Below are 24893 nucleotides of genomic sequence, written 5' to 3'. Positions count from 1 at the left end.
TATGGCGGTGGACGACGAGCGACGTCGCCTGGAGAAGGCGTACGATCGCTTGATTAGACAGCTGGAAGAGACCAGAGAGGTGCCCCACGGGCAGGCTATGCACATTAGGGATTGGAGCAGGGCCTCAGAGATGAGAAAGAGAGGACAGACGCTTTTCGTTGTCAGCTCCACGACACACCAGCACCTCTTCACTATGAAGGGGCAGCTGATGGAACGGGCCCGGGGGATCATTGTGGCGACCCCACTTCCCCCTGAGGCGAACCAAAGGGTTGGCGGGCCGTCTGCCCAGCTCTCGCCAGGACTCACGCAAGCATTCTAACCCAAATCTTTTCGAAAAATATCCTAATCTATTACAAAACAATTTTTCCCGAATAAGATCTTCCTTAAATCCACATTAACTTCAGAGATAGCAGTGATAAATTAGCCAGTCGAGGCTCTTAAACGTCTCACGTGCTATGTACCAAAGTATAAAGTCGTACCAAACCGGATAGATAAACACATAAATCCATAATACAAACTTACAAGCCAAGCAATCGAATTAGGGTTTACACATTTTCCAGCTTCAAGTGGCAATCCAAAAGAAAAGTACATTATCTCCAAATAACGCATTACAGCCCACAAAATAAGTTATAGTATTCAAATACAATCCAAAAGGAAAACATAAGTAAGCATCCAGCTTTCAGTTTCCAGAACCTGTTAAGGAAAACAATAAACGTGGGGTGAGCTAAAGTTCAGTGGTGCCCCAAAACATGCAATCACGTAATAACAAACAGCGGTTAATGACATAGCAAATTCAAACAGTTAGGAAAGCGGATAACAGCACAAGGTAGGATACATGGGCTCTCAGGAGCCATTTTCCTCGCTTGATCACCATTTATCGTAGTTGACCCTCCGTCAACTCTCACTACTTATAATCCATGTAGATCCACTCATTTTAATCCTAACCCGTCACCGTTCATACCCTTGTCCCGGGCCCGCTCGCCGACTAAGGACGCAGTATACTCGAGATATACCCGTAGATGATTGGTCGAGGGATTCACCCAACGACATTATTGTAGTTAGATTCATGCGTCGAGAGATTCACCCAACAACGTAACTACATTTAGATTCATGGTAGTTGGATTCAGAAGTCGAGAGATTCACCCAATGACGCAACTACATTTAGATTCATGGTAGTTGGATTCAGAAGTCGAGGGATTCACCCAACGACGCAACTACATTTAGAATCAAAGATTCAGGAGAAAAATATTTTTGCACAAGTCACCACTCGAACGGCTAGTGCGATAAAGTACACACAGCTCATTTCGATGGATCAAAAACCAGTTTTGCAAATTATCACATATCGAGTCAAGAAAGTACTTTAAACAGGTAAGCATAGAACAGGCAGGGACACTCACCAAGAGTGGAGTTCAGATATCAAGTTGGAAATCGAATTCCGCGTCCTCGCAATATCCTAAAAACCAAAATTTGAAACTATAAGTTTCTACTCAGTTTTTAAGCTTATAGACATCGAGGTATATCTAATATACTACTAATCTACTTTTCCTTAGAAGAATCAAGAGTCCCTTAGGTTAAAACTTGACAAAAGTAGAAGAAATGTTTCTTATAGATTTCCTTAAAATACTTTTCCTTATAAAAGGGTAACTACTATTATTTTCTCGAAATAAGTCGACAAACCTCTTAATATCCACGTTAGGAAGTTACTTTGAACATTTCTTTAAAGCTATGGTTTTTGCAAAAATTATTACTAAAACTATTTTACCTAAAAATAAGATTTCTTGCCGAGCAAGTTCCTATGCTTTTAACTAAAATTATTAAAACTCGTATTTTGGCCCTTTTCCTATAGTTAACTAGCCAAGGACAATTCTTAGAGAAAAGAAAAGGAGTAAAACAAGGCTAGAGTTTTAGAAACTAGGAAAATCATTTTCCAAAGGTAATAAGGCTAGTTTGAGCTAAAGGAAATTATCGGGTTGGAAAGTTTTAGGCAAAACACTAGATATTGAATTTTTATAATTTAATACTAGTTGGAAAATATTTTTGATTAATTTGATCACAGTTACTCGAGTTCGCAAGGTAGAAACGACTTTCACAGCTCTGCTTCCGTTTTGAAATCATATTATGGATCAAATATAGCAAAATCACATAGCAAATCACTAGGGTTTTGTCAATCATTAGCCCTAGATTTCAACAAATGCATTTCTGATAAAAATAAAATGAATGACCAAGGCTTCATCAATCATTAGCACTTGGTTTCAGCAAGCTCAGCTTAAACAAATAAAAATAACAGCAAGGCCTCCAAGAAATTCTAGCAATTAAATTTCATCACCCAGTAATACTTATAAAATCATTCAAATGGCCAAGGAATTCATCAATCATTAGCCTTTGACAACACCAATTACTTCCAACCACAATTCAATTAAGAATTTAAACCACAAGTAAGCTAAAAGTTCGATCCAAACCCAATTTCAGTTTCACGAAGAAACAGGACATTCATACATTTCTTATAAAACTCCAAAACAACATATTCCAGGCATTTTCATCCATCATGTTTCAACGAAAAAAAAATTTAAAAGCCAAGCTAAGATTCCAACTCACCCCTCGGCTACCACAAAAGAAATTCCAGCATGTATAAACCAGCATTTTCTGGTTCCATCTTCAATTTATCAAATATTTCATTGCTAAACAACTTACACAACTTAATACTTACAACTCCTCTGTATTTCGAAATCATTATATTCCAAGGAAAAATAAAATAAATTTCCAGAAACCAATTAAACTTCCAAAACAAACTGAAATCTCTGGTTCCAACTTGCGGCTTCCAAAGTTTTCCAGCAACTAATATACTTTAGATTAAATTTTTCCTTGGTTTAAACATGGTGTTAGATACTCAAATTCAGCATTTAACACTTAGCTAGCTAGTAAAAATTTCCACTTCAAAACTAGATTCATTCAGCAACTAAAATTATCCAGAAAAATCTAGAAATTTTGTCCATCAGCCACGGATGAACATGCATGAAGAGATGTTCTGTTTTCATTTTATTTTCTAGGTTAAAACATGCTTTTAAACTCTCAACTCTCTCATGCAATTACTTAGTTAGAAAATAAACATTTTCAGTTCAGAAATCGAGTTCAAACAACAACCATGAACATCAAAATTTTTTAAAATTTTCCTGCTTGACTCGGATGAACATGCTTGGCAGATTACACTTTGATTTCATTTTCTTTTCTTTTCTGGTTTAAAGTAACTAATTAGCTGCATGCAGAGCTTAATTAACTTGTGATCAGCTATATAATTATGGTTGTAAACTCAAACAATAAAATTGAACCAAGTCAGGCTGCAATAAACAAGTTAAGCTCTCGGCAGCTCCAAAACATGCACATAACCGAACTTCTTTTCTTAAAACTCCCATCCGGCTGCCTATCATCGACATGCAAGTTCTTAGATAATTTAAATTTCTTGTTTTTGATTAGTTAAACACCTAATCAAACTCAAATTGTCGCAGGAAGTCAGAAATAAAACTACAATTTCAAGCCAGCTCCTCGGCAGCAACATTTTAACCGAACAGAAATTTTTCTAATGGTTTGATTTCAACATCCGTCTGCACAATCCTTACATGCAAGCTCAGATATAGCTTCCTCTACTAGAATTCAACCTAATTAGTCCAGAAATTACCTCAGATATCAGCTAGGCATACACACGAAAATTTTCAGAAATTTCTTCCCTTGCTCTCGGCTTCAAGTGCAGTCGGTTGGTCCTGGTTCCTAAGTTGCGGCTGGAATTGGTTGCAGCTGGTGGATTTGAATTCGGTTGGTTGGAGTTGGTGGAGATGAAGGTGCAGAATGGTGAAGTTTCACTGAAAATCTTCTCCCTGGTTTCACTCCAGCTCACTGCAGAACCAAAAAAATTCTGGCAGCTCACGTTCCCTCCTCCCTTGCTCTCGGATGCTCTCGGTCTAAGGCAGAGGAAGAGGTGAGATGTGGTTGAGTAGAGGAATTGCAGTGGTTTCGGTGGAGTTGTGCAGAGAAGGAAATGAGATTTGTGAAGGCGATATCTTGGTATTAAGAAAGAAATGGTTTGCGGTTTTGTTTGTGCAGAGAAGGAATCGGAATTGCGGTTTGTGTTTGTGATATGAAATGTGAAATAGAGCAAATGGTATTGTGGTGCCGTGGTTTACGAGAAAGGATTGCGTATAAGAATTGATTGCGTATCGAATTGGTAATAGCTGCGGTGATTAGACTTGTGGTCAGAAGTTTCGTTTGGTTTGCATGGAAATGTAAGGGCGTTTTGGTCTTTTCACTTTGCTCCCTAACCTCAACTTAATTTCTCAATTCCAACTTAATTCTAAAAATTATCCCCAAGTGTGATTTGAACGCCTAATTATACCCTAATATACCTAAACCATATTTATCGAATAATTCTCGATTAAACTTGAATATTAAGGTTCCTAGTAATTCTTATATTATTTAGCGATTAAATTAGTTCTTATAATTTCCAATTATTATTTCTCAAGGAATAGAGTTAGTCTAACTCGAAATTTATCGATTTAATAATATAAAGTCAAGTGAAATAATAATCAAATCCAAGGGTGTCAATTTGCACATAAAAATTATTTTTACGCACTTATTGTGAAAACAAAGAAAGCTAAGGATATATTTATCGAATTTTCACGCCTTAAGTATGTTTAGTATATTAGAATCATATTTATCTAAAATTCATTGATTTTCATCTTAACGCGAAAATTCTTATTAACATTTAACATTAGCAACTAATTGGAATTAAACATAGGAATTTAAATAATTTATTTAAGAATAGTAAGTCTATCGACTCGAGTATCATTAATTTAGCATAAAGGAATTTAAGTATTCTAAGTTTTTATGTTAAGGCAAAAATTAATCTAACCCTAAAGATTTTAATTTAGTCTAATCAAACCAAGAAATTTCACAACTGGCACTACTCCGCCCTTCAAGGGTTTAATTCTTAGGAAGACCTTGTATCCTACTTCGAATTCCAAATCTTTCCTCCTTGTGTCGGCGTAGCTCTTTTGTCTACTCTGAGCGGTTTGAAGCCTTTCCCTAATAAGTTTCACTTTTCTCCTGGGCTTCTTCTATCCAAGGTATATCGGACCTTTCGAAATTTTAAAGCGAGTTGGGAATGTAGCATATCAGCTGAAGTTACCCGCAAGCATGGCTAAGGTTCACGATGTATTTCACTTTTCCATGCTTAAGAAATATTATTCCGACCCAAGTCATGTGCTGCCCCTGGAGGGAATTGAGGTGGATGAGACGTTAACGTATGAAGAAGGACCAGTCAAGATTTTGGAAAGAGAAGTAAAGGAACTGAGAAATAAGAAAATTCCTCTGGTGAAGGTTCTATGGAGAAATCATGGACTTGAGGAAGCAATTTGGGAATTAGAAGAGGAAATGCAGAAAAAGTACCCTGATTTATTTCCTTAGAAAGTGTGAATTTTGAGGATAAAATTCTTGTAAGGAGGAGAGGATGTGAGAACCCTAAAAATGGATATATAAGCTAGTGCATATTTCATTTGCATTTCTTTTATTCTTTAATAATTTCCAGCATTACTTTTACCTGTTCGCAATTAAGTACGTAAAAATAGGTTTATGTGAAAAATAATATAATTTTCTTAAGTTGTGAAATTTCTTGGTTTGATTAGACTAAATTAAAATCTTTAGGGTTAGATTAATTTTTGCCTTAACATAAAAACTTAGAATACTTAAATTCCTTTATGCTAAATTAATGATACTCGAGTCGATAGACTTACTATTCTTAAATAAATTATTTAAATTCCTATGTTTAATTCCAATTAGTTGCTAATGTTAAATGTTAATAAGAATTTTCGCGTTAAGATGAAAACCAATGAATTTTAGATAAATATGATTCTAATATACTAAACATACTTAAGGCGTGAAAATTCGATAAATATATCCTTATCTTTCTTTGTTTTCACAATAAGTGCGTAAAAATAATTTTTATGTGCAAATTGACACCCTTGGATTTGATTATTATTTCACTTGACTTTATATTATTAAATCGATAAATTTCGAGTTAGACTAACTCTATTCCTTGAGAAATAATAATTGAAAATTATAAGAACTAATTTAATCGCTAAATAATATAAGAATTACTAGGAACCTTAATATTCAAATTTAATCGAGAATTATTCGATAAATATGGTTTAGGTATATTAGGGTATAATTAGGCGTTCAAATCACACTTGGGGATAATTTTTAGAATTAAGTTGGAATTGAGAAATTAAGTTGAGGTTAGGGAGCAAAGTGAAAAGACCAAAACGCCCTTACATTTCCATGCAAACCAAACGAAACTTCTGACCACAAGTCTAATCACCGCAGCTATTACCAATTCGATACGCAACCAATTCTTATATGCAATCCTTTCTCGTAAACCACGGCACCACAATACCATTTGCTCTATTTCACATTTCATATCACAAACACAAACCGCAATTCCAATTCCTTCTCTGCACAAACAAAACCGCAAACCATTTCTTTCTTAATACCAAGATACCGCCTTCACAAATTTCATTTCCTTCTCTGCACAACTCCACCGAAATCACTGCAATTCCTCTACTCAACCACATCTCACCTCTTCCTCTGCCTTAGACCGAGAGCATCCGAGAGCAAGGGAGGAGGGAACGTGAGCTGCCAGAATTTTTTTGGTTCTGCCGTGAGTTGGAGTGAAACCAGGGAGAAGATTTTCAGTGAAACTTCACCATTCTGCACCTTCATCTCCACCAACTCCAACCAACCAAACTCAAATCCACCAGCTGCAACCAATTCCAGGCGCAACTTAGGAATCAGGACCAACCGACTGCACTTGAAGCCGAGAGCAAGGGAAGAAATTTCTGGAAATTTTCGTGTGTAAGCCTAGCTGATATCTGAGGTAATTTCTGGACTAATTAGGTTGAATTCTAGTAGAGGAAGCTATATCTGAGATTGCATGTAAGGATTGTGCAGACGGATGTTGAAATCAAATCATTAGAAAAATTTCTGTTCGGTTAAAATGTTGCTGCCGAGGAGCTGGCTTGAAATTGTAGTTTTATTTCTGACTTCCTGCGACAATCTGAGTTTGATTAAGTGTTTAACTAATCAAAAACAAGAAGTTTAAGTTATCTAAGAACTTGCATGTGGATGATAGGCAGCCGGATGGGAGTTTTAAGAAAAGAAGTTCGGTTATGTGCATGTTTTGGAGCTGCCGAGAGCTTAGCTTGTTTATTGCAGCCTGATTTGTTCAATTTTATTGTTTGAGCTTACAACCATAATTATATAGTTGATCACAAGTTAATTAGACTCTGCATGCAACTAATTAGTTAGTTTAAACCAGAAAAGAAAAAAAAAATGAAATCAAAGTGTAATCTGCCAAGCATGTTCATCCGAGTCAAGCAGGAAAATTTTAGAAAATTTTGATGTTCATGGTTGTTGTTTGAACTCGATTTCTGAACTGGAAATGTTTATTTTCTAGCTAAGTAATTGCATGAGGGAGTTGAGAGTTTAAAAGCATGTTTTAACCCAGAAAATAAAATGAAAACAGAACATCTCTTCATGCATGTTCATCCGTTACTGATGGACAAAATTTCTGGATTTTTCTGGATAATTTTAGTTGCTGAATGAATCTAGTTTTGAAGTGAAAATTTTTACTAGCTAGCTAAGTGTTAAATGCTAAATTTGAGTATCTAACACCATGTTTAAACCAAGGGAAAATTTAATCTAAAGTATATTAGTTGCTGGAAAACTTTGGAAGCCGCAAGTTGGAACCAGAGATTTCAGTTTGTTTTGGAAGTTTAATTGGTTTCTGGAAATTATTAAAGAATAAAAGAAATGCAAATGAAATATGCACTAGCTTATATATCCATTTTCAGGGTTCTCACAATCATGTTGACCTGTAAGGTCTTGTTAGATGTGGCCACGGAGGCACCACCCCGAACTACCGGTCCAGAGCCGATGGATGAGGTGGGCACTTTAGACTCTATTGGGGATTGGAGCCCTAGGGGAGGTGCATAGGGTCGCCGCTTAGACTTTCTTTTGATCATCTGATAGACTGCTTTTGTTATAACTAATATGGCTGATTTTTTTTATTATTTGGCTGGCTAACTAGATTTTGGAGTCGGAGTGCTTATGTATTTAATGGGTTTTGTACCGACCGGATGTCAGATAACTTGTATATCTTTTGGTGTGACCTTGTAAATACATGTATATAGTTGAGTACAATCTTTTAGGTTATCTTCTGTGTGTCTTTTGTGTATATACATTTATATTTTGTATTCTTTATTTGTTCATGTCTCGAATAATAAGTACACCTTATGTTTCGATTTATACACTTTTCACGCGCGCGTGTATCCGTTTTGCCAATTTACTTGATTTATACATTTTAGTAGCCGTTTATGGAATAATTTGATACAACCTTTTATTACAAATGGTAGCAGGTTAAGCGGAGCCAGTGGGACCTACTAGCTGTTGCACGCGATGTGATTTTCGTACTTTTGCTATACTTGTTCTTTACGTAAGTAGCCGGACCGTTTCTATGTATAACTCGCTTATGTGCTTTCATGTGGATGAAAGGGTACTTAGGCGAGGGTGTACTTTATCACACTCGACCTAAACCCTATTTGTACCTGTATTTGTACATGACATGTGTATATGAATTGTTTTGGGATTGAATCCCTTGAGCTTGTAGCTTGGATGACTTTTGTGAATTATGAAATATGATGAGTTTGGAGCCCGATCTCAAGACCTAGACGGACCATTTGAGTCGGTCAGGGATTGGTGGAAATCAGTCCAACCTAGCCTTGAAGTCACCACATTTGTGAACCAAGTTCGATTTCATTTGGATTGCTCGAGCCATTTTGTGCGGTTGACTGGCCAGTGAGGGTGATAAGGGGTACGGTGGAAGTACAAGTGGAGTTCTATGGACCCTTATTTGTGGTTGACGGAGTGTCGACAGGAGGTCACACATAGCAAATAACTTGGCTTTGGAGCCAACCTGTATCCTTAATTTGTGCTGTTATTTCTTTTGCTTTTGACTTGGCATCTTTGTGATGTAATTGTTCGTCTTGATGTGCCATTTACGTTTTTACCCCTGTTTACTTACTAAGTTTATAACTTACCACTTTCCCTTTATTTTCCTTAACAGAGGCGACGCGGAAGACTCTTTGGCACTGTCACTAGTATAACTAGGTTTAGTTTGTAATAGCCAGATAATTAAGATGGTTCTTCTTGTTATAATGATCCGTGTAAGAATCCTTTTTCAGGTCTACTTTTTGATTTTGTTTATTATCATAAGATGAAGTAGTGGTCTGGATATCTACTTTTGATGGTGTAACTAGAACTCTTTTGCCTATGTATATATTATAAATAGTACTCTTTCGGTTCATATACCTTTTATTGTTTTGTATTTTCGAATCCTGACGCGAGTTAGGCAGACAGTCCGCTAAACCTTTTGGTACGCCTCTAGATGCGGTGGGATCATCACAATAATCATAAACAGAATAATTAAAACAAGTAAATGAATATGAATATTAGGCAGCTTAGCCCACCATTAGATAGAATATTATTGAATAAGAGAATATAAAAGTTCGTAAGAGAACTGGCAAAAGTTTGAAACTTACACAAGGCTTGTTTTCTTATTTGAGTCTAAAAACTAAAAACTAGTTTGTAAAGAGAAGGAAGAGAGTTTTCTTCAAACTAGAAACAGAAGTAATCTTGAAGAAATTGTGTATGTTTTGTATTGGATTTAAGGAGTATTTATAGCAAATTTTTTGTGTTGTTATAGTATCCACTATAGTGATTTTTACTGTTTGCTACAGTGCACAGTTTATCTTTTTATTATGGTATTTGCACAATAACTTGTCGCACTGCTATCGTGACTTCCGACGCTATAGTATGAATAAATTTTCTCTGTTTTTCTTACTTTGATTGAATCGGTTTGTGATTTTACAAAATTTGTGAAAAAATTTCGTAGCAATCATCTTCGTTTTGTTGTCCTCTATATTAATCGAAATTCCTTTCAGAACTTGTTTTTAAAATTTTTGCTTTTCCTTTTAATTGCCCAGTTGTAACCCTTAGATCTATCCATAGATATATCTCAAACAAACCATAAATCCTCTCATGAACTCCCAGCAGAATCAATAGATCCATCAAAATCAATTCATATAAATTCAACAAATTTATTTCAAATTATGAATCCATACTAGAATCTATAAACCTATTAGATCCGCAAAAAGTTTTGGAAAACAAATTTATAGATCTATCAAATTCTCCCATAAATCTATCAAACCATAAAAATTTACTAAATCAAGAATCTAACATTCTTTTTTTGAGACAACCAATGAATAATTCTGATAATACCATTAGAAAAGACATAGGATATTCCATAATAAATATCTTATCTAAAACTCAACATAGTATCAAACATATAATTGTTAAAGATCTTTAAACAGAAGTCGCTTCTCTCACAAGGGAAGCTAAAACAATCGAAAAAACAACCCAACAAACCACTGAAGAAGATATCATTGAAAATCCTTCTCAGTCAAACATAATATCTTACAAAAAATATTTTGTTCTTATAAGACTAATTATTAGTAACAATTATATTGCAGAAACAGAAGCTTTATTTGATACAGGAACTGATCTTAGCTGTATTCAAGAAGATTTTATTCCAACAAGGTTTTTTGAAAAAATAAAAGAAAGCCTTAGAGGAGCCATTGGTTCCCAATTAAACATTTAGTTCAAACTTTCAAACGTTCAGGTTCAATTTTCTTCTGTATCCATCAAAGAAACATTCCTCTTGGCAAAAGACCTTACCAACAATGTTATTCTTGAAACAATTTTTGTTACCAAACTTATCCCTTATTTAACCACTAATGAAGGGATCATACCACCAAAATATGGTCAAAATGTTCTCTTACCTTTCTCTAGAAAAATAATTCAAAAAATATTAAATTACTTATCCCTCAAACACAGCCAAATCAATTTCTTAAAAGAAGAAATTGCCTACAAAAGGATAGATGAATAGCTCAAAAAACCAGAAATCCAGCAAAAAATCCAGAATTTGCAAACAAGAGTCCAAGAGATGGTTTGTGCAGAAGTTCCAAATGCATTTTGGACAAGGAAACAGCATACTGTTCACCTTCCTTATGAACCTGAGTTTAAGGAAAAGTATATTCCAACAAAAGCCAAACCTATACAGATGAATCAAGAACTACTCCAACATTGCCAAAAGGAGATTAATGACCTCCTATCCAAAGGCATTATTAGTCCAAGCCAATCTCCATGGAGTTGTCCAGCATTCTATGCCAACAAACAATCAAAGATTGAAAGAGGGGTTTCAAGGCTCGTAATTAATTACAAAGCCTTTAATAAAGCTTTTCGGTGGATCAGATATCCTATACCAAACAAGAAGGATTTGCTTCAGAGGCTTTATTCGGCCAAAATATTCTCAAAATTCGACATGAAATCTGAATTTTGGCAAATACAAATTCATGTTGTAGACAGATACAAGACAGCATTCACAGTACCATTTAGACATTATCAATGAAACGTAATGCCATTTGGTCTTAAGAATGCACCTTCAGAATTCTAAAGGATTATGAATGAGATATTCAGTCCTTACTCCTCATTCATCATCGTCTATATTGATGATATCCTGATTTTTTCAGAAAATATTGAACAGCACTTCAAACACCTAAATACTTTCCTGCATGTTACCTAGAAAAATGGTTTGGTTGTATCCCAAAAGAAAATCAGCCTTTTTCAAACAAAAATCCGGTTCCTTGGACATTATATTCATCAAAGAACCATTACTCCCATTAATAGGTCAATCCAGTTTGCCGATAAATTTTCTGACCAAATTCTTGATAAACCACAGCTCCAAAGATTCTTGGGTTGTTTAAACTATGTCTCAAATTTCATTCCAAATCTTAGCAATATAGCTAAACCTCTATATGATAGACTAAAAACCACTCCGCCCTTATGGACGGATATCCATACAGAAACAATTAGAAAAATTAAAACCCAAGTCAAAGCCATTCCTTGCGTAGCTCTTCCAAATCCAACAATTCCAAAAATTGTGGAAACAGATGCTTTTGATCTAGGATATGGTGGTATTTTTAAACAAACAAAAAATAATAAAAAATAGATAATTACTTTTGCTTTCAAACACTAGAACAACTCTTAACAAAACTATTCTACTATCAAAAAGGAAATCTTTGCAATAGTTTTATGTATTACAAAATTTAAAGCTAAACTATTAAACCAGAAGTTTTTACTTCGAGTTGATTGTAAGTCAACTAAAGATGTTTTACAAAAAGATGTCAAAAACCTTGCCTCTAAACAAATCTTTGCAAGATGGCAAGCGATTTTATTGATCTTTAATTTTGACATTGAATACATTAAGGGGTCTTCAAACTCCATTCCTGATTATCTAACCACAGAATTTTTGCAGGGAAGAAAAGATGCAACAACAGGAGAAATCCTTAGAACAAACAGAGCCTTCCTCTCAAGCAATCAAACAAGACTCTTCAAGTTCATCCAGTCCTTCCAATAAGGAAAACAATTCTCTTCAAACTCATCCTCAAATAGATTCCAAATTCTTTCCTCAGTTCAACCCATATCCATAGCCTCTCCAAAAACATGGGCAAACATAGCTGAGGAAGAAGATGAAAAACAAGCATACTCTGACCATCTCAAACAATTGGCTAAATCTCATGGATATCAACCGATCCACTAGGATATCCTGTTTGGGATACACCAAACCATTTTAAATTGGCTTTAAACCAAAACATCAAGCCCAAACAGTCCAAACCTATTGTGATCCAAGAATCTAAGACCTTGGCTAACTTTGAACCAAAACCAAACAAAACTTCCTACCCATATGTCAAATCAATTACCCACATTCCTGTGGTCCAAACCGAACTAAATTACTGGCTCGAACTATTCTTCCAGACACCTACAATTGCATACCTCAAACTCTTACCAAGACACTTGAATATTATAAACTCATTCTCACATATTCAAAGTCTTTGATCCTTAAATCCCACAAAATCAAAATGAAAGAAAAAAAAATGGAAACCCTACTAGAAAATACATCAATACTCATTCTAGTGCCCAAATTCTAAAGGTTATCAAGCCTTCAGAATGGGGAACAAATCTAAACAAACCTAAACCTTAACCTTTTTCCACTTCCTTTAATCCCCCAGATTATACTTATTAGGATTATAAGGCAGCATGGTTCTATACCTTCACTTTCCAAAACAAATTAAAGTAACATTCTTATCTTTTCTATTTTTTGAAAATAAACAACTATGATTTTTTAGCATGGAATGTAACATGGTGGAAAACACTTGGACCTAATATGAAAATTCTTCCTCCAGATATCCAACAAAGTTACAAATTATTCAAAATAGATTTGAACTCCCAAACAACTATATACCAATCAGCCTGCACTTCTTTTCCATATTCTCGGTAGTATGGGTCTATCAGTAAAAATACGAATACATACAACAAACACAGCTTCTTCCATTATTAGTCCGACAAGGATATTCAAAATGGTAACTAATATTCAATAAAAATTTCATTCAACCAGCAAACATCCAAGCATGGTTTCAGAAGAATCCTCGCTCAATAAAATTCGGATATAGTCAAACAAGTCAGTTTTTGCAGTAGAAGTCTATCTCAGTAGCCAAACTGTCATCAATCACTGATAAACAAGAGTATATCAAACAACTCAAAAATATACTTCTACAACTGGATCAATCAAAAAAAACTTCAAACAAAGAGAAGACCTCCAGTTCTGGAACAAAACTTAATAAATATGAAAGTCCAGAAAATGAAAATGATTGTTATGAAATTTTTTCACAAATTCCATAAGGTCACAAAACAACAAAGAAGAAAACAAGAAAATTATTTTTACTGTAACATCGGAAGCACTGTAGTAGTCCAACAAGTTATTGTGCAAACACGACAACAAAAGACAAACGATGTACTATAGCGCGCACTGTAGCAAACACTGTAGCTGGTACTGTGGCAACACGAAAATTTTGATATCAATACCCTTCAAATCCAACACAATAGACACATCATTCTGAACACCATTCTTATATCATTCTTCAAACTCTTCCTTCTCTCTAGATTTGAAGAAACTCTCCCCTTTCTCTTTACAAATTAGTTTTAAATTTTAGTTTTTAGAATTAAACAAAGGAGCGAGCCTTGCAAGCTGCCCAAACATTGTAAGTCTTCTTACAAACACATATTTAATCTTATTCAATCAAATGGTCGGTTGATCCGCCTCATATTCATATTCATCTATTTGTTTTATTTATTTTGATTATACTAACCATACATGGTTGGTTCAACTACCTATACTAATTAGTGACAGTCCGATTGCGATCCACTTCCTAACCTTTATGCATTCTATTTAAGAAATTCCTGAAAAAGAGAAAAAATAACTCTACCTAAACAAATTCAAAGAAACCCTGAACCAAACCTCAACCTCTTTAAATCCATTAGCCAAAGATCCAAAACTTCTCAAAACCTATAATCTCACAAACATTCTTGATAGGTTTCCCTCCAAACCTACCAAACCCTTAACCCTTCAAAATCTCCAAACAAAAATTGATCATTTTAAAGAAGAAATTAGGGCAGTCAAAGCTAAACAAGAACTTGACAGCCTTGTTCTTCAAAATCTAGTACCAATCAGAGAACCTATTGGTTCAAATATTCAAGATGATACTGTATTCTTAAACCAATTATCCAAAAAATTCAAGAAAAACAAAGATCACTTGATCCAAATTCGATTACTAATTAACAATAATTACGTAATCGAAACTGAAGCCTTATTTGACACTGAGGCAGACCAAAACTGTATTCTTGAAAATCTTGTTCCATCCTAATTTTTTGAAAAAATCAAAGAAGTTCTTAGAGGAGCTGATGGAGCTAAACTTGAAGTAAGTTTCAAACTAACAAATGTTTAGATCCAATTCTCCTTTGCATCAATCCCAAATTCCTTTTTTCTAGCCAAAAAACTAACCAACAATGTCATATTAGGAATGTCCTTTATTCGACAACTAATTCCTTACCAAACCACAGAAGAGGGCATAATACCTCAACTCCTTGATCCTAATGCCATCTTACCCTTCTCTAAATCATTTAAACAAACAAATTCTGTTTTGCAAGAAAATGACGAGCTCAACATCTAGAAAAATCAGCAACTGGAAGCCAACCAAGCTTGCTGATAGTACAATATTGTATATTTCAAAAGATTATTATTCATATAAGCAGGAGTGTAGGAAAGACAAGATCAGATACTTTGATGTTGTATTCTACAACACAAAGACTAGACAATGAATCCCCCCATATTTCAGGCATGAACATGACAACATTGCTGCAAAATCAACAAACAATACCGTCCGAAACTTAAAAGATCAAAGCTTCATGAAACGGAGAAAAATTCAAAGATTAATCCTTAATAAACATTGGCTCAAGGAATGAGGAATACAAACACCTGAATATGACAAAATGATTCAGGAGACAAAACAAGAGCTATCTGTAACAATCTGCTAAAAATACAAACAACTGGCTTAATCGAAACAAAATTCAAAAAAAATTATTTTTATTGTAACACCGAAAGCACTGTAGCAGTCCGACAAGTTACTGTGCAAATACGGCAACAAAAGACAAACGATTTATTGTAGCGCATACTGTAGCAGTACTGTAACAACACGAAAATTTTGCTATAAATACCCCTCAAAACCAACACAATTCACACACTATTCTGAGTACCATTCTTACATCATTCTTCAAGTTCTTCTTTCTCTCTAGATTTGAAGAAACTCTCCTCTCTCTTTCTACAAACTAGTTTTCATTTTTAGTTTTTAGAATCAAACAAGGGAGCGAGCCTTGCAAGCTTCTCAAACATTGTAAGTTTTCTTACAAACTCATATTCAATCTTATTCAATCAAATGGTCGGCTGAACCGCCTCATATTCATATTCATTTACTTGTTTTATTTATTTTGATTATACTAAACATACATGGCTGGTTCAACTGTCTATACTAACTAGTGGCAGTTCGACTGCGATCAACTTCCTAACCTTTATGCTTTCTATTTAATTTATATTATTTACTTTCATAGTTTAAGGGGCTAACCCCTCGTTCCATCGCTTAAATTCGTGATTACCATTTTTCTTTATTTATGATGTTGCTAGTGTAGATCTACAAGTTTAGATCTCTCTGATGAGATTGGTTAATTTTGTGATTACTATTAATGTATTCAAACTTATTATATTATTGATATTATTGATTTTTTGACTTTGGATCTGTTCGAGGGACATGAAGTCTGTAATTGTTAACCTCCGGTCCAAGTTGAGTCATGAGATTTGATAGTCCTGTAGGGATGTTAAGAAACCTGTGGTCCCGAGATCCAAGACGGTGAAATGTCGAAGGATCAGATCTGATTTCATGAATTTTTACTATCTATATTATGATTTTGTTTGAAAATATAGTCGTCATACATAGTTAATATTTTTCAAATGTTAGATGTATTTTTGTAGCCTCATCACTATCTTTATTATGATGAAAATATGGTCGTCATATATAGTTAATCTTTCTCAAAAGGTTATATCTTTTCTTGTAATTCCCTCATTATCTTTGTTATAATCGATTTAAAAAAATGGTTATTCTCCATAGATCCTGAAGGATTCTATGCCAAAAGAAAGAGGATTATAAGTTGTTTAAATTATTTATTTATTTAACTTGTCTCTGCTTATGGCTACATTTGTCAAGACAAATTCCAAATCTCCTATTTCTTCTTTAAACAATAAACCACTAGATGACCTTTAAACCAAAATTGCTCGAATTGAGCAATCAATCCTTATTCAGCAAAAACTAGAAAACAAACCTTCTGAATTTCGGATTGACAAACAATACCTTAGATCGGAATTTTTTGCAAACCACAATCATTTTAAAAGAAAATAATTTTTTGACAAATATCAGGGAAAACCCCGAAAAAATATATAAGAAAACTTTTATGACTTTTTAAGAAAAACAAAACAGCATATTCATTTTTTTGACTAGTATGAGTCTCAAACTTCTCAAGAGTCCACAACAGAACTCAAATATTCATTCCAAAATATTTCAAAACATGCATCCTTTATGTCAAAAACTATAAACACTCCAACTTTTATACAAGAACCCTTAGATCTATTCATAGATCTATCTCAAACAAACCATGAATCCTCTCATGAACTCCTAGCAGAATTAATAGATCCATCAAAATCAATTCATATAAACTCAGTAAATTCACCAAAATCTTTTTCAAATTATGAATTCATACCAGAATCGATAAACCTATCAGATTCGCAAAAAGTTTTGGAAAACAAATTTATAGATCTACCAAAGTCTCCCATAAATCTATCAAACCATAAAGATTTACTAAATCAAGAATCTAACATTCTAGTTTAAATGAAATCATAATATAGATAGCAAAAATCCATGAAATCAGATCTAATCTTTCGACACTTTACCGTCCTGGATCTCGGACCACAGGAACCTTAACATCCCTACAGGACTGCCAAATCTCATGGCTCAACCTGGACCGGAGGTTATCAATTACAGGCTCCATGTCCCTCGGACAGATCTAAAATCATAAAATCAATACTATCAATACTATAATAAATTTGAATACATTAGACAGTAATCACGAAATTAACCAATTTCATCAGAGAGATCTAAACTTGTAGATCAACACTAGCAACATCATAAATAAAGAAAGATGAAAATCACGAAATTAATCAATCTCATCGGAAAGATATAAACTTGTAGATCTACACCAACAATATCATAATAAGTAAAGAAAAATAGCCATCATCAAACAATCTCATCAGGAAGATATAAACTTGTAGATCTACACTAATAATATGATAATAAGTAAAGAAAAATAACCATCACCCCATTTCTCCCTCTGGCTCTGATACCAGACAGAACTAGGGATTAGCCCATTAAATCATGAAAGTAAATAATATAAATTAAATAGAAAGTATAAAAGTTAGGAAATAGGTCGCAGTCGGACTGTCACTAGTTAGTATAGGCGGTTGAACCAACCGCGTATGGTTAATATAATTAAAATAAATAAAACAAGTAAATTAATATGAATATGAGGCGGCTTAGCCGACCATTTGATTGAATATGATTGAATATAAATTTGTAAGAAAACTTACAGTGCTTGGGATGTTTGCAAGGCTCGCTCCTTATTTGATTCTAAAAATTAAAAACTAAAACTAATTTGTAGAGAGAGATGGGAGAGTTTCTTCAAGTCTAGAGAAAAGGAAGAACTTGAAGAATATGTAAGAATGGCATTCAGAATGGTGTGTCTATTGTGTCGGATTTGAGGGGTATTTATAGGAAAATTTCTGCGTTGCCACAGTATTCGCTACAGTGTTTGCTACGGTACTGCTATAGTGCGCGCTACAGTAATCTTTTATCTTTTGTTGCCGTATTTGCACAATAATTTGATGGACTACTACAGTACTTTCGGTGCTACAGTAAAAAATATTTTTCTTGTTTTCTTTTTTGTTGTTTTGTGGCCTTCTAAAATTTGTGAGAAAATTCCATAACAATCATTTTTATTTTCTAGGCCTTCCTATTCATCAAGTTTTGTTCCAGAACTAGAGGTCTTCTTTTTGTTTGAAGTTTCTTTTAATTGATCCAATTGTAGAAGTATATCTTTGAACTTTTTGATATACTCTTGTTTATCTGAAATTGATGCTAGCTTTACTGTTAAGATAGACTTCTACTGCAAAAACTGACTTGTTTGACTGCCTTCGGATTTTATTAAGCGAAAATTCTTCTAAAATCATGTCTGAATGTTTGCTGGTTTAATGAAATTTTTATTGAATGTTGGCCACCATTTTAAATATCATTGTCGAACTAATAATGGAGGGAGCTGTGTTTGTTGTATATATCGTATTTCCACTGGTAGAGCCATGCTATCAAGAATATGGAAAAGAAGTACAGACTGATTGGTATATAATTGTTTGGGAGTTCAAATCTATCTTTAAATAATTTGTAACTTTGTTAGATATCTGGAGGAAAAATTTCTAGATTAGATCCAAGTGCTTTCCACCATGCAACAAACCATGTTGGAAATCATACTTATTTGTTTTCAAAAAATAGAAAAGATAAGAATATTGGTTTAATTCATTTGAAAAAGGTATGATTTTCTTTTGAGATACAACCATACCATTTTTCTGGATAACATGCACGAAAGTATTTAGGTGTTTGAAGTGTTGTTCAATATTTTCTGAAAAAATCGAAAAATACATCAATACTCATTCTAATGCCCAAATTCTAAAGGTTAGCAAGCCTTCAGAATGTTAGTATAATCAAAATAAATAAAACAAATAAATGAATATGAATATAAGGTGGCTCAGTCGACCATTTGATTGAATAAAATTGAATATGAATTTGTAAGAAAACTTACAATGTTTGAGAAGCTTGCAAGACTCGCTCTCTTGTTTGATTCCAAAAACTAAAAACTAAAACTAATTTGTAGAGAGAAAATGGAGAGTTTCTTCAAGTCTAGAGAGAAGGAAGAGCTTGAAGAATGATGTAAGAATGGTGTTCAGAATGGTGTGTTTGTTGTGTTGGATTTGATGGGTATTTATAACAAAATTTTTGTGTTGCTACAGTACCCAATACAGTGTTTGTTACAGTACTGCTACAATGCGCGCTACTGTACATCGTTTATCTTTTGTTACCGTGTTTGCACAGTAACTTACCGGACCACTACAGTGCTTCCGATGCTATAGTAAAAATATTTTTTATTTTCTTCTTTATTGTTTTGTGACCTTGTGAAATTTGTGAGAAAATTTCATAACAATTATCTTCATTTTCTGGACCTTCATATTCATTAAGTTTTGTTCCAGAACTGAATGCATTCTCTTTGTTTAAAGTTTCTTTTGATTGATCCAGTTGTAGAAGTAAATCTTTAAATCGTTTGATATACTCTTGTTTATTAGTGATTGATACCAGTTTGACTGTTGAGATAAATTTCTACTGCAAAAACTGGCTTGTTTGACTATCTCCAGATTTTATTGAGCGAGAATTCTTCTGAAATCATGCCTGAATATTTGCTGGTTGAATGAAATTTTTATTGAATGTTGGCCACCATTTTGAATATCCTTGTCGGACTAATAATGGAGGGAGTTGTGTTTGCTGTATGTATTCGTATTTCCACTGGTAGATTCATGTTACCGAGAATATGGAAAAGAAGTGCAGACTGATTGGTATATAGTTGTTTGAGAATTCAAATCTATCTATGAATAATTTGTAACTTTGTTGGATATCTGGAGGAAGAATTTTCAGATTAGATCAAAGTGCTTTGCACCATGCTACAAACCATGTTGGAAAATCATGCTTGTTTGTTTTCAAAAAATAGAAAAGATAAGAATATTAGTTTAATTCATTTGAAAAAGGTATGATTTTCTTTTGGGATACAACCATATCATTTTTCTGGGTAACATGCACAAAAGTATTTAGGTGTTTGAAGTGCTGTTCAATATTTTCTGAAAAAATCAAAAAATACATCAATACTCATTCTAGTGCCCAAATTCTACAAGTTATCAAGCCTTCAAAATGTTAGTATAATCAAAATAAATAAAACAAGTAAATGAATATGAATATGAGGCGGTTCAGTCGACCATTTGATTGAATAAGATTGAATAAGAGTTTGTAAAAAAACTTACAATGTTTGGGAAGCTTGCAAGGCTCGCTCCCTTGTTTGATTCCAAAAATTAAAATAAAACTAGTTTGTAGAGAGAGAGAGGAGAATTTCTTCAAGTTTAGAGAGAAGGAAAAGTTTGAAGAATGATACAAAAATGGTGTCCAGAATGGTGTGTCTATTGTGTTGGATTTGAGGAGTATTTATAGCAAAATTTTCGTGTTGCCATAGTACTTGCCACAGTGTTTGCTACAATATTGTTACGGTGCGCGCTACAGTACATCGTTTGTTTTTTGTTGTCATGTTTGCACAATAACTTGCCGGATTACTACAGTGCTTCCGGTGTTACAGTAAAAAAATTTTTCTTATTTTCTTCTTTGTTGTTTTGGCTCTGAACACCATTTTGAACACCACTACCCTCTGGCTCTGATACTAGACGGGACGAGGAGTTAGCCCCTTAAACCAGAAAAGTAAATAATATAAATTAAATAAAAAACATAAAGGTTAGGAAGTGGGTCGCAGTTGGATTGTCACTAGTTAGTATAGACGATTCATTTATTTTATTTTATTTTTAAAAATAAAAAATAATTATTTTATTTTTAAAAATGAATAAAATAATAATATTTTAATAAATAATAAAATATTAGAAATATATATAATCATATATATATATATATATATATATATATAATAAAGTCGTATTCTCATTCTTATCCTTTCATGTTTTCTCTTTTCTACGTGGCTTAACGAGACGGCAAGTAGTTTCCTACGTGACTTGCTCCTTTTTTGTTTAGATATATATCAATTCTTATTTCCTATAAGAATTCTTAATATTATATGATTCTTATTTCCTACCCAAAAGAGGAACTGGAAAGTAATGCGATATAAATAAAAGAGACATAAATATCTCTATTAGATATATCTCCAAATTCATGCCAATAATTTGTGTACTGCATAGGGAACCGAAGTAAATAAGAATTGTTATCACTACAAGAAGTAGAAAAGTAACTAATTACCGAAGTAAATTATTAGATGTTCAAATTTATATTATAAGAATACTTTATATTACAATGCGCATATAGTAATATACTTAAGAAAGGTTATAATGAAATAGACATTAAGTTTGTATTTCATATCGATATTTTTATAAAATTAACTAAATAGTTTATTATTTTTCAATGATTCCCGTTCAACGAACGAGTACAAAACTAGTTTTACTATTAAAATAAAAAAATAAAAATATATATAATCGAGCTTGCAAGCCCAACAAACTTAATGTTTTTGAATTCGAACTCGAACTCGACTTGATTAACTCGAGTTCGACTCGAACTCGATATTGACCATCTCGAGTCGAGCTCGTATTCGAGCTGCTATTCTCCGCATGCATAACAACTTAATTTATTCATTTATTTTATATTTAGTTTATATTTTCTAACACGTTTTTCTTTTTGTAAGTATGCTTTTCTAACTCTAGATTTTCTGAGATAACATTTCTTCTTAGGATAATATTTTTTATTTTGTATTTTTTCTTTTCTAGTTTATCACAATTTTGTATTGTATAAATATTTTTGCAAAAACTATGTTTTCCTTTTAATTGTTTTTGTATTACTATCATTGTACACCTTTCTTCTAGTTCTGTCATTATAAACTTTACTACTACTATTATATTTTTAAGTGTTGGTTCAGTCCATTCTATTTTCTTCTATTTTTCATAAATTATTTTTCCCAATTGTTCTGGGAGTTTTAATACTAATTTTTCTATTATTCCTTCATCATAAAAACATCCGACTAAAAGTGCATGATATGTATATTCTTTTATAAATTGTTTTACTTGATTCTAGTTACTAATACTAATTTGTTCTAATTTCCTGATTGCTTCTTGTTGCTGCATTAGAGTTCCTCTATTTGGACTTTGTGCCGTTAATAGTGATTGAATCCTATTTGTAAAATTATGGAAATCATTTCCTAACATCATATCTTCTGCTAATATATTGGGATATTTTTCTTTATATTTTTTCCATGCTGCTTTAACTGTTTCTCCTAAAAATGTTTCTAAATATGTATACATTTCTGTAGTATTATGATCAAATCCTTTTTGTATATAATGCCTAACTACTTTATATTTCCAATGGTCTATAATGATATTCCAAATTTGAGAATCATGTGCTGTTAAATTTAATATTAAGCCATCATCTATTAAATTCTTTTTATCCAACATTTTTAGAGGCTGTTTTTTACCTCTTGGTTTATATTTTACTATTGGTTCTTTATACTCGTTATATGTTGGTCTAGATAAGTTTCCTGGGTTATATACTACTGGTTGCTATAGAGGTTGTGCACAACTACTACTACTTGAGTCCATCATTTCTTCTGTATTTATTTCTGTATTTTCTATATCATTTTCTTCTTTTATCCGAATATTTCCTTGGTTATCATAATATATTATTTCCGTTACACTTATCTGTCCTATAATTTCTAGTTGTCTTTCTAGGTCAATTAATTCTTTTTCTGTCAATTTTATTCCTAGTTCTTTGGGATATAAAATTTATGTTCTGTCTCAATACTATCTATATTTTCAATATGTTCTTCTAGTAATATATTTTCTTCAGTATATTCTATTTCATCATTTTCATTTCCTAGATTAGTCTTTTCATAGTTTAAAAGCCTCACGCTAGTTCCCTTATTTCCTTTATATATTATACTATCTTTTGGGATTAGAGGAGTTGTTTCTTCTAAGAATTCACAAAGGTTCCGTTCTTCTCCTGCTTATTTTTCTGATTGCTGGTCTGCTTCTCTTTATATAGAGTAAGTAAGAGTAATCTGCTCTGGAATATTCTTTTGTTGAAGTCATTGCTTGAGTAAAGAGAGTGCTTGTTGACGTCATTTCTTATGTCATTTTATCTTCTTTTGTTTAGGATTCTATTTTCTAATTGGTCTCTTGAGAATTGGTATCTATCCTTTTTTATTGGCTGGGTTCGGGATGAATAATGATCTTGATAAAATTTCTTAATTACCTGGAAAAATAATTAATTCCTTGAATACTAATCTTGTTAAAATTTCAACAAAAAATTCAGGAAATTCTATTCTTGATATAATAATGGAGTGCAACTTGTTTTTCCGCGTAGTCATTGAAAGTTGGATGCCTTTTGAATAAGTCATAATCTTCGCGAAAATTGAACGCATAATTTCAAAGAGTCCTCCAAAATTGTGCCACTAATTGTAGAACCATATTGAAAAATCATGGGTTACTGACAGTAATAATTGAATGAAACGAAAGTGAGAGAAGGGTCAAAAATAAAATATTCATCTCCATGCTTTTATGTAATCATAATAAGTGTAAATTGCAGGTTTATTTGGAGTAAAGAATTAATTTTAGGTTTGATAACCAGATATTGGCCAGTTGTTTGATTTGATGATTCTTTTGCTTTTTATTTTATGATATTTGGCTTGATCTATGGAGTATTATCTGGATATCAAGTTAAAGGCTCTATGGAGTCTATTTCTAAAAGAATTTGTTCATAAAATTTTCTGGTTTTGAAAGGAGTTTCTGTAAAATAAAATAGATTAGGATGAAAAAAGGTTTGAATTGTGAGAGTGAAGATGATGAGGACACTGAGGAGGAGGATCTCTCTCAGTATCAGCTTACTCGAAGGACGCCTGGATCCTCTTAACTTATCATTTAGGATCACTAGTCCTATTAGGATCATTTGCATTATGTTTGACTGTTTTTATTTGCTGAATGTTAGATAGTTGTCTTGAACTCTTTTTATCTATTGAATTCTGGTGCTTGATGTCATTTGGTGTTTTGTAATGTCCAAAACTGGACATATGTTTGTAATGTTTGCGAATGGTTGAATCTTTACATTTACTTGGTTGAATGGTTGGAAATATGGATGTAATGCTCGTAAGATCATTTTGCTATGAATGGTTGGATATATGGTCGAATCTTTGTTACTAGTTCTCCAAATGTATCTTTACATTTTGAATTTTGTGATGACAAAAAGGGGGAGAGATGGTGTAGATATGAAAACGGACAATATGGATAATAAGTAGCCAAGTGAGGGGGAGTTTTTTAAGTTTTTGTTCCAAATCTGTGTAGTAGCCAAGTGAGGGAGAGTTTTTAAGCTTTTGTTCTACGATTGACTAAG

General features: G+C 33.2%; 1 long non-coding RNA gene across 1 annotated transcript; it reads right to left on the bottom strand.

The window, feature by feature from the left end:
* Positions 1 to 468: 468 nt before the first annotated feature.
* LOC140015641 (uncharacterized) lies at positions 469 to 24317 on the bottom strand. The gene is made up of 3 exons (XR_011822279.1): positions 17552 to 24317; positions 1398 to 1453; positions 469 to 693 (listed from the first exon to the last, which is right to left on the bottom strand). It is a non-coding gene; the product is annotated as an uncharacterized lncRNA (long non-coding RNA).
* Between the last annotated feature and the right edge of the window lie 576 nt (positions 24318 to 24893).

Source organism: Coffea arabica, chromosome 10c (assembly GCF_036785885.1).
Source record: "Coffea arabica cultivar ET-39 chromosome 10c, Coffea Arabica ET-39 HiFi, whole genome shotgun sequence".
NCBI classification, from domain to species: Eukaryota; Viridiplantae; Streptophyta; class Magnoliopsida; order Gentianales; family Rubiaceae; genus Coffea; species Coffea arabica.
This window is presented reverse-complemented; position numbering and strand designations above follow the sequence as displayed.